This window comes from Cinclus cinclus, chromosome 3 (assembly GCF_963662255.1).
Source record: "Cinclus cinclus chromosome 3, bCinCin1.1, whole genome shotgun sequence".
Taxonomy (NCBI): domain Eukaryota; kingdom Metazoa; phylum Chordata; class Aves; order Passeriformes; family Cinclidae; genus Cinclus; species Cinclus cinclus.
The window spans coordinates 61,418,908-61,429,034 of record NC_085048.1 but is presented as its reverse complement, the minus strand read 5'-3'; positions in this window follow the sequence as shown (position 1 = coordinate 61,429,034).

The following is a 10,127-nucleotide window of genomic DNA, read 5'->3' as shown; positions in this document are numbered from 1 at the left end:
TCTCCTGGTGGAATCTAAGGCTGTTTCCTCCCATCCTGAAAGGATTACTTGTGATCCTTTATAATTTTATCCATGAGGAATGGGCACAGACAGGAGATATTGCTCCCAGGACCCCACTGAACACTGCAGCGCTGCAACACACACAATTCATCCAAACCAAATAAAAGCTGGTTTTAAGAAACAGTAGTAGTAAAAAACAACAACAGGAAAATAAACCAAAAAAGCAAAAACCCCAAACAAACAAAAACAAATCACAACAATAAAAATAAAAGTACTAAGAAAATTAATAATAAGAAGAAAAACAAAAAGAAAAATAAGAAAAATTAATAACAACCAGCAAAAAAAAAATCATCAGAAGATGCAGAAGAAACAGCAGTATTAAATAAGAAGCAGCATGAGAACAAAAACTTGAGTAAGTACAATTAAAAAACAAAAACAGTAAGACAAGAAGAAAGAGTAGTAAAAGCAGGAAATAATTAGAAGTAAAAGAAGCAAAAAATAAGAATATTAAGAATAATTATCAGAATACTAAGATAATGAAGAAATAGTAATAAAGTAATAACAGACAATAATAGTAATAATAATAATAATAATAATAATAATAATTTTTATCTCTCTCCCTCACATTACTTGTTAAATAAAATTTGTGCTAAATAAAATCTGTGTCTTGTCATCATATGGTCCCCCTTGCACCTTAATTCAGGCAGAGGCGTGTCTCCCCAATCTGATTTTAACACATTTTCTGCCCAGCCTGTGCTTGGGATTGCCTCAACCCAGGGACAGCACACCTTGCACTTGCCCTTTGGAACTTCATGAGGTTGATATGGGTTCACTTCTCAAGTGTGTCCAGGTACCTCTGGAGGGCATTCCTTACCTCCAGTATGTTGACTCCCAACAGTCAGCTCAGGGACGCTGACAAACTTGCTGAGAGTCCTTCAGTCCCTCTGTCAATGTTACTGACAAAGATATTAAACAGCGCCAGCCACAGCATTGACCCTTGAGGATGGCTCTTATCACTGCTGTCCAACTGGACATCAAACCACTGACCACAAACCTTCCAGTGTGGCCATCCAGCCAATTCCCTATCCACCAAGTGCTCCATCCATCAAATCCATCTCTCCCGTTTAGAGGAAAGGATGTCATGCTGACAGTATCAAACGCTTTGTAGAAGTTAGGCAGATGACATCTGTTACTCTTCCCTCATACACCAACACTGTTATCCCTTTGTTCTCTCAGTCCCTGACTTTTCCTTTTGTCACTTGGGTGGCGTAGCTGGAGCACTTGCCAGTGAACAGAGGCAAAATAGTCATTGAGCATATTAGCCTTCTTCATAGCCTAGGCAATCAGTTCTCCCATTTCCTTCCAGAGAAGTCTGACATGTTCCCTATCCTCCCTTTCACCTCCAACAAACTCCTTCACGATGCATTCTATTTAGAGCTTGTTAAAAGGCAGAAGGTAGGAAACTGATCTAGAGGCACTGAACTTATCAGAAGGCACAGCTCTCACACTGGGTCACATTACCAAGATGATGCTCAAACACTGCCATCAGTACCATTACACCTCCAGAAGCCTGTTCTTCCAGGAATATCTAATTAAACCACAGCTTTCTGGGGCAAGACTTTGAACGTGACACAGATCTTGCACTGTTTCACTACTGCCACCCAGCCCTCTGACTGCACAAGTCCCTCCTGAAGCATCAGTTATGTGCCCAAAGGAGCAGCCACCCACCACAGTAACTTGCCCTGAAGTAAGGAAATCTAATGAGGCATTAGCTACCCACTCTCCTCAAGGAACAGGTAACGTCATTTTTGAAGTTTCTTCAGAGGAAATGTCCTTTTAAAAATTGAGTTTAACTGTCTGGAGAGGTATCATAGTATTTCTAAAGAATGTGAAAGGAAAATAAAACTATTCCATAGGAATCTTTCTTCATTATCATCCCACCCAGAGAAGCGAGCGTACAATGAGCAAAGGTCCACACTATTGATTTTAGAGCTGGGGATGTGTGCAGCTAACAGCTTTTTAAGAATCCCCATTTTCAGTTACTTCAACAAAATCATCAGCGAACAAATTGAAAGTTATTGTAGGAAATTGCAGGCTAAAAAGGACCGTTTAGGTTGTGAAATGTTTCTTTTCATTGAAAGTAGAGGGCTTTCAAAAGCAGGAGTTGCTGTGGGTGTTTGGCAGCGTTGTCTTCACCTAGTATTTCCCACACCACAACCCGTCCCTCTTCCAGGAACATAATCTTATACAGTTTTGTTGCGCGGAGATTTTTAAAACCGAGGAGCGCCTGCTCGGGCCGCGCCGACTTGGAAGGCCACGACTGGGCTGAGGTACGTGCGAGCCCTGCGTGGCCCTGAGGAACCGAGCCGGGTCACCCCCAAAGCAACCACGGCTCCCAGCCCGGGATATTCCTGGGTGGGTCAGGGGGAGCAGAGGCCCAGAACGCCAGGACCGGCGCAGCGCTCCCCGGGGCGCCGCTGCCCCGCCCCGAGGCAGGCGAGGAGCAAGGGAAGGGCCGGGCACTGGCAGGCTCCGGTGCTCAGCAGCGGCCCCGCGATGGAGGCGGGCGAGTAGCGGGGGCGGCTGCGGCGGAAAGAGGCTGAGTACTGGCAAGGGCACCGAGCGCCGGAGCGCATGGAACAGCGCCGAACGCCGCGTCCCCGCCGCGCCACATGGCCTCTACCGGGAGCTGTTAGCGCGGCAAGCCGAAGCCCCGCCGGCGGCCTGAGCGGCCTCCCTCTCCTAGCCCCGCCTCCCGGAGGAGCCGGGTGTGTAATGAACGAAATGAGAAAATTAAAAGGTCCGCTTTGTTTTATTTAAATAACACCGGAGGCGGGAACCTAGGCTAAGACCAGGCCCCAGGCAGCAAACCAGACAGAACAACAACTGTGCGCACTGCACCGCGTGCTTCGCAAGGCACCAAGTTCCCTCGAAGGACCAGGTACTGAGCACCTGGGGAGCCTTTATAGTCTTTGTCCTTCACGCATTGGTGTGTTTTTCAATCCTCGCTTTGATTGGCTTCTTCTTCGGTCGCTGATTGGTTCATATGGGGGTTCAATCTGGACCAACCAACATTCTGGAGTCCTTTGTTCTTATAGGCTGGCACATTGTCCAATCTCAATTCAAACTGTTGTCCTTGCCCCATGAAGTAATGATCGAGAAAGTTCCCTTCACCCGGCCGACCCAGCACCCACCCTGCAGTGCCACCAGCCTGTCAGTCATAACTTACTCATGAATATCCATAACTTCATAACAACCAATTAACAATTCATAACCTCATACCAATTCATAACTTTATCTCATTAATTAGCAACCCCCCAACTCCACCCCCGAACATTAACTCGTTTATAACAGTGTGTGTGACCACTGTGCCCATGCCCCCATGCCAGCCCTTGCCCTCGGGTGAGGGGGTGCAGCAAGGAGCCCAATGGCTCTGTAGTGACAATTCAGTGGTTCCCCTCTGACCTGGGCAAGGACTGTGATGGTTCTGTGTTTGTGGCCAGTGGCACTTTGACGTGGCACCAAGTACATGTCCGCAGCAGCCGGTCTTCTTGTCCTCTGCTGGCTGCTTGTCTGGACCTCAAAAAGCAAAGCAGTCCACAATGGACATCCTTAACAAAACTGCTCAGCAGTGATGGCTCTGGGGCCAGCAGCAACAAGAGACTGGTGCTGTTAGCACTGCAGCTGCTTATGAAAGGAAATGGGCCTCGCTGGAAGGGCCAAGAATCAGACCAATTTTATCTGTTCCTACTTGGCAAAATATTGTTGAGAGTAGTCCTAATGAATCCTCAGTTAGTGTCAATACTGGAATTATCAATACTACAATAGAAAAAAATATTTCTAGTGTGTTCTTTGATGGGAGAGTGGCTGTGGAATTGAAGTAACTTCATTCCATCTTACACCATTTTCCATCTCCCAAGTGTTTTGCCATCACTGGTGGAAGGCACTAGAACTGGTAACACTTTTCCTTAATGGTTGGCATGTTCCTCTTTGTAGTTCTTAGTGTTTCCTAGTTTTCCCCTTCGGTCAGTCATGGTTTGGTGGCTCTCTGATACCAGACGAAATACGGAAACTAGGAAAGAGGTATGTAGTATGAAGGAGGTAGCAACTTTTTTTTTGTAGTATGAAGGAGGTACATCCTTTTTCTAAGCCAATATTGGTGTTTATTAACTACAAACAGAGACCCAAATATATTGGATTATGATAGTTCATCAGGCCCTTTACAGATGACTTTGAAAGAGGAATGAGAACTCTGCCTACCAGAAGGCTTGGTTTCCAATTTTCTCAAAGCTTGCTGGAACGTATAAATCATAGAACATGCTGAGTTGGAAGGGACCCATAATGGATTTGTTCAGTGGTGGATTTGACTGAAGCATATTTCATGGAATAAAATCTGCTTTGTCTGGAAATTTCCTTATAATGAAGTTTTTTCTCATTCATTTAAGGCTAACTACTTGTCTAAATGTTCAAAAGATCCAGTAAATATGCAAATTAGTAGGAATAAAAGTTCTTGATGGATTTGGTCAGCTAACATTAGAAGTAGAAATATACCGTACAGTTAAAAAATATAAGAAGGTATGAGCTTCTTCCTGTTCTATTTATTTTACTAGGACAATATCAGGGAGAGGTATTGTTCTTTTCACATCCCAAGAAACATTTTATTTCCATTTTTATGGTGAGAAATAAATCCCTGTGACTCAAGTGGGTATTGCAACTTGGGAAAAAAAAAAAAGGTGTCATGAAAAGTTAGTGGCAGCTACTATGAAAACTTTCTTTTCTGTTAATTAGATAGTATTTTATGAGTGGAATCTGATAGAATATCTGTATTTTTTTTCTGTCTTAGTGATCATGTTGGTTTTCCTTACACCCCATACTAACCTTATAAGTTCATTTTCTTTTTATCCTTTTCTTTAATTTTCAGATTCTTATGTTTCTCTTTGTGTGACACTCTTTCAGAGGAATACAGTACTGGTGAAAGTGTAGGTGAAGGCACTTCTTTTACACTGAACTGATAGGTTGTTGTGGGTGATAGTAAAGTCAAACATATCCATTTAACACCTGCAATGCCATATTGATGACTCACCTCTTCCCCAGCCTGAAATATTCAAGTTAGGTCTTTGTAGCTCTAGCTTCTATGGAAGAATTATTTCTAATTTGAAATTACGTTGTGGAGGCCTAGGAGTCTGCCGCTACAACTGTGACAGTTCTGTTCTGGAGAGGCAAGAACAGGCAAGGAGAAACACCCCTCTGAGGTTATGGTGAGAAAGGCCCCCCTCCCATGGGCTTTTGCAGCCACATGTTAATCCCTTGAGTTCTGTTGGTTTATATAGTTGTTCCACCCCGTTCCACCCCTGTTCACCTTATGTGTACACTTCCTAGGATGTTCTCCACTGTCCTGATCACAACTGGTCCTGGTTTGTCGCAGTGCTCCACTCCTGTTACTCCATTGGTTCCCCTGGTTGATTGCCCATTCTCTTAATGACTTTCCCCTGTTCCCATTGGCCCTTGACCCTCAGATCCATCCCTTCTTCCCTGTATTTAACGCTGTGCTCTCAACCAGTCTTCATCTTTGTCCCTGGACCATCTTGGAGATCTAGTTAACATTGCCTCAGATTTCCATGTGAAGACCCATCCTTCACCTTTTTCATCAGCCAGTTTTTATTTTAGCAAGCGTGCTCCGGTTTCCGAGATCACAAGTTCCCAGAGGAACCCATTGAAGTGCACCGCCTCAAGATGTCCTTAAGCATGAGTGTTGATAAATCACGGCATGGCAGGCGACCAACAGCTGCAATAAAAGGTTTCCTAATGACAGTCATATAGGTCTTTTCAATATAGTCTTTAAAAACTGTATTTTTCATGTTTTGGTAGCTTGCAAGGCCAAAGTTTTAATTAATGATTGTGCAGAATTCTAACATCAATAACATTAAATTAAGTAAAAAGATGATTTAAAAGAACCATGAAGATTTAATTTTAAAAAATATATTAATATAGAGGAATAAATCAGTGCATTGAAGATGGGTCAAGGAATTGTGTTGCACAACAATAGATTAGAATGTGGTTTTGCACAAGGGGATGATAAATATTAACAGCTGATATACCATACAAAACATTTAACAAATTCCCAGGAAAGCATAAAATATTTGGGAATAAGTTGTGTTAAAATGAAATTGTGATACTAGAAGGGAATACGGAGAGCAAGAAGGATGGGTGAGATAGATGAGATCAACCCTCTCTTTTTGTGCCATGTATTGCATGAAAGAATGTATCTGCACAAGATGCCTACATTAGGGCTGTGATTTCTACTTTGTGTGCTGGTGACCTGAGCAAATAGCTGAGCCCGATTCTCCTTTTTGATTTTCCTTTTACTTTTCCAGATTATCCCCAGAGCTGTTAATAAGGTCACTTATTAACAATATAAAATTTTTGAAAGTTAACAAAATCCTTTAAACATGTTTAAGCAAAACATTCTTCCTTGTAATTTAATCTTGTGCTTGAATTCCCATAAAATTATACAAATTTATTATCTGTGAAGGAGCTGTGATGACTAGATAAAATAGATTTTTAAAATTTATTTCATTTTTCTTTCACTATGATGGTTCTGCATTTTTTTTCTCTATCCTCTTTCTACTATTCTGCCCCTTCCTTTCTTTTTTTTTTCTGTTCAGTCTTGTCTACAATAATTATAATAATGGTAACTCATGCTCTCAAAACCCATATGGTGTCCCTGTAATGAATCAGGAGATTAGGAAAGTGGTTGCAGCAACCTTTTTTGAACCTAAAATAATCTACCTCCTGGAGAACTGTTCTGTCACATGTTGGCAATGCACAGAAAGGAATAGAAATGCATGGAACTATTGTTGCATTAATACCTGGAAAATAAATCAGAGAAAGGGATTAGACCAGTATTTACAGTGCCTGAAATTAGAACTGGCTTTCTTCTCAGTCAAAGAAATCAAATGCCTTTAATATTATTAAGAACTAATACTGTGTTGAAAAGGCAATAGATTTTGTTAATTCATCAAAGTGGATATGCATATTCAGATCTAAATTAATGATATTACATTTATTATCCTCTCTTTTCTATAACTGCATATCCATTACTTTAGCTCTTTCTTATCACATTACTGAAAATTAGTTCACTCATGTTTCTATCTTCATTTGCAAGCAATTCAGTAAGAAAAGAATGCCTAAACTTTCTTATCAATTTCAGGTTCCTTGGTCCTTCTGTGGTGTGGCATCTGAAATAGAGCAGCTAATCCCAGTGATGGAAGAGCATTCTTGTAGCTCTCATATGAGTTAGCAGACTGTGGCAGAGAATGGTAGGAAACCAAGTGTGTACCCTGATCTGGTATTCTGGTAAGAATTACTGACATTTCATCTCTTTTGTTGCATGCTATTCAGTGGCCATCATTAACAGGTTTTGCCCTGGGGCACAACTGACTGTCCAACATGGAAAATAAATAAATTAATAAAATAGCTAGAGTGAAATAGACTAAGAAAATGTGGATTTCTGTTGCTAAAAGAAGTCCATCTCCTATGAAGGCAGAAGGTTATCCTTTCAAAATCATCAATACGCCTCTGGGATAAGTCTACACTGCCCTTCTGTGCCAGATCCCTTCTTGCACTGCAACTGGCAGTGATGGGGACATTACCTAGAGCACCTTTAAACTAGTTTTTCATTTGAAACAGCTTTCTCTTAGTTTGTACTGCCTCAAAAAGTGAGCTGAAGTGTAAGAGACCCTGCAACACACTGTCCAAAGATTATCGGCTGGCAATTAGCTAATTGTCTGGCAGGTGGTTTTTAGGCAGACATATGTAGAAGGACAACCATTTTGTTCTGCAAATAATGAAAAGCTTGCAGTGATAGTGAGCAGCTGCCAATGAACCAGAACCTGGAGTTTTCAGCAGAGACACACAAGGCTTCTATCCAATTCATTGTTTGGGCCTGCTTCTTTAAAAGATAGTCTCAGAAGTACTTTCTCTGCCTATGTCATGGAGGCTGTTGCAGAAAATACCTGGATGTTCCCTGGAGCATAGGTCCTGGAGTATTTGGGCTGACTGGTTTTCACTGACCATGTACTGATAGGTGACAGTATCCACCATCCCCTGCTAGAATCAACATATTCAATTGCTTTTAGAAAATTAAGATATCAGGTGATTTGTGCACAATCTGCAGATTTCCTCCCTTCCTAGTTTCTACCAGGGGATGAAGATTCCAGAGGGTGCTGCATGTGTCAGGCAGCATCACCTAGAAATAAGCAACTTTCCCCCATGCTTCCCAGCTAGATCTTTTTCACAGAAAACAATATACAGTAAATTGAAAACAAATCAAGCTGATACAGCAGCTTCCAGAAGTCCCAAAGGTGCTGCACAGTTTTATCACAGAATCATTATCTCTTAGTGCAGCTGTCTTCCTTGAAGCTATGAGAGCTTCTGCATGGCCAAAAGGCATATGTGACAGCAGCCTACTGATACACTCACCAGGTAGCTTCAGTTTCCCCTAACCCAACTTCCTGCTTCCAAGATCACTGCTGCCTGTTCTGTATCTTCAGGCTAACTAATCCTTAGTCACTGGTTGGTTTCATCCACCTATCCCAACCTTTCCTGTGTGTCCTCTCACATCCCTGTGACTGTATGACAGCCTCTTGGCATCTCCCTCTTATGCACAGCTGGTCTATCTTTTAACACCTACTTCACTCTAGGTAATGCTGGCAAGCAAATTACTCATTCTTTCCTTCCTCTTCCATTCACTTTTGTCATTTACTCAAGCCAAGATGGTCACAAGCATATTACTTGTTTTTTTTTCCTAGCAGGTTTAGCTGTCTTTTTTCTTGTTTCAGATTTAGGATCTACAGTTCAGTACAATGTGTGGAAGCTGATTGTGGTCCACACTCTGCTAGGATTATTGGCTTCCCTGACAAGTTTAGTATTAGTTTATATTTAGTATTATATATTTTAGTATTAGAATTATATTTAGTTTAGTGGAATGTATGCTTCATAAATGTGAAACCAAAGGGTGGAAGGTAATATGGGAGCATGTCCTGTGCATGTTAACCAGAAATCGAATTGGAGAATTAATCAGACTTAAACTCATTGTGAATCCCCAGAGAACGTGGTAGATTGGAAGAGTACACTACTGAAAAACATTTAGGTGTTGAAACTCACTGCATAGGTGTCAGCTCCTTGTCTACTTGACCACATTAGTGCCTGTTGTGATGCTTTCCTAATTTTTAAAATCCCAAAAAGGGCACTCAGGGAATGCTTCCTCTTAAAGAAGACCATTGTCTTTGTGTGTATCTTAGACAGCTGCAGTCATGAGTGATGAACTAAACCACTGCTACTTTTGGTCCATCACATTACTGTTGACACACCAAAAGAGTACCCCTTTGCCCAATGGAGAATATTACTCTTTTTGCAGGGTTGACTCTTCATTTCTTCCTCCCAAGAAAAATCTTGTCATTGCTTATATTGGTGAAAAACCATGAGCATTACAAAGGAGTTGGCTTTAGGCAAACAGCTAGAGGATTAATTACTTGAGAGAAACATACATTTGTATGTTTCTGACCTTTTTGGTCAGTTCTGAATACATGAAAACTTTGGAAATTCTGCATCAAAATTGATTATTTTTCTGCAGAGACAGAATGTCTGCCAAAAACTAGTAAAAAGCAACAATTCTGCTTAAAAGTACTACATCAAAAACTTCTGAAAAAAGAATTAGGTTTGAGGTTGATTATGAAATACTGTTCTGGAGAACTGAACTGGCAAAAAGTTTGAGAGGACAATTTTTGGGGATTAAGTAACTTCAAATCCCATTCAACTGTGTCAACTAAAAATTAAATCCCTTGTGGATTGCTACCAAAATGTGAAATTCACACTCTAGGAGAAAAAGCCTTAATTTGAAAAGCTACCACAGTATGTACTAATCAGCCCTCTTCTTGAGAGTCATTACTGATATGCCAAAAGCTGAATGAGCATGAAGTCTGGGAACAAGGAAACTGCTGACAGTTTTTGGAAATATAAGGTCCACCTGATAAAAAAAAATAAAAATATTTATCTTATGTTCTAGCTAATGAATATTGTACTTAGGGGAGAGGACTAAGGCTAATGTATGCAAACTAGGGACTAAG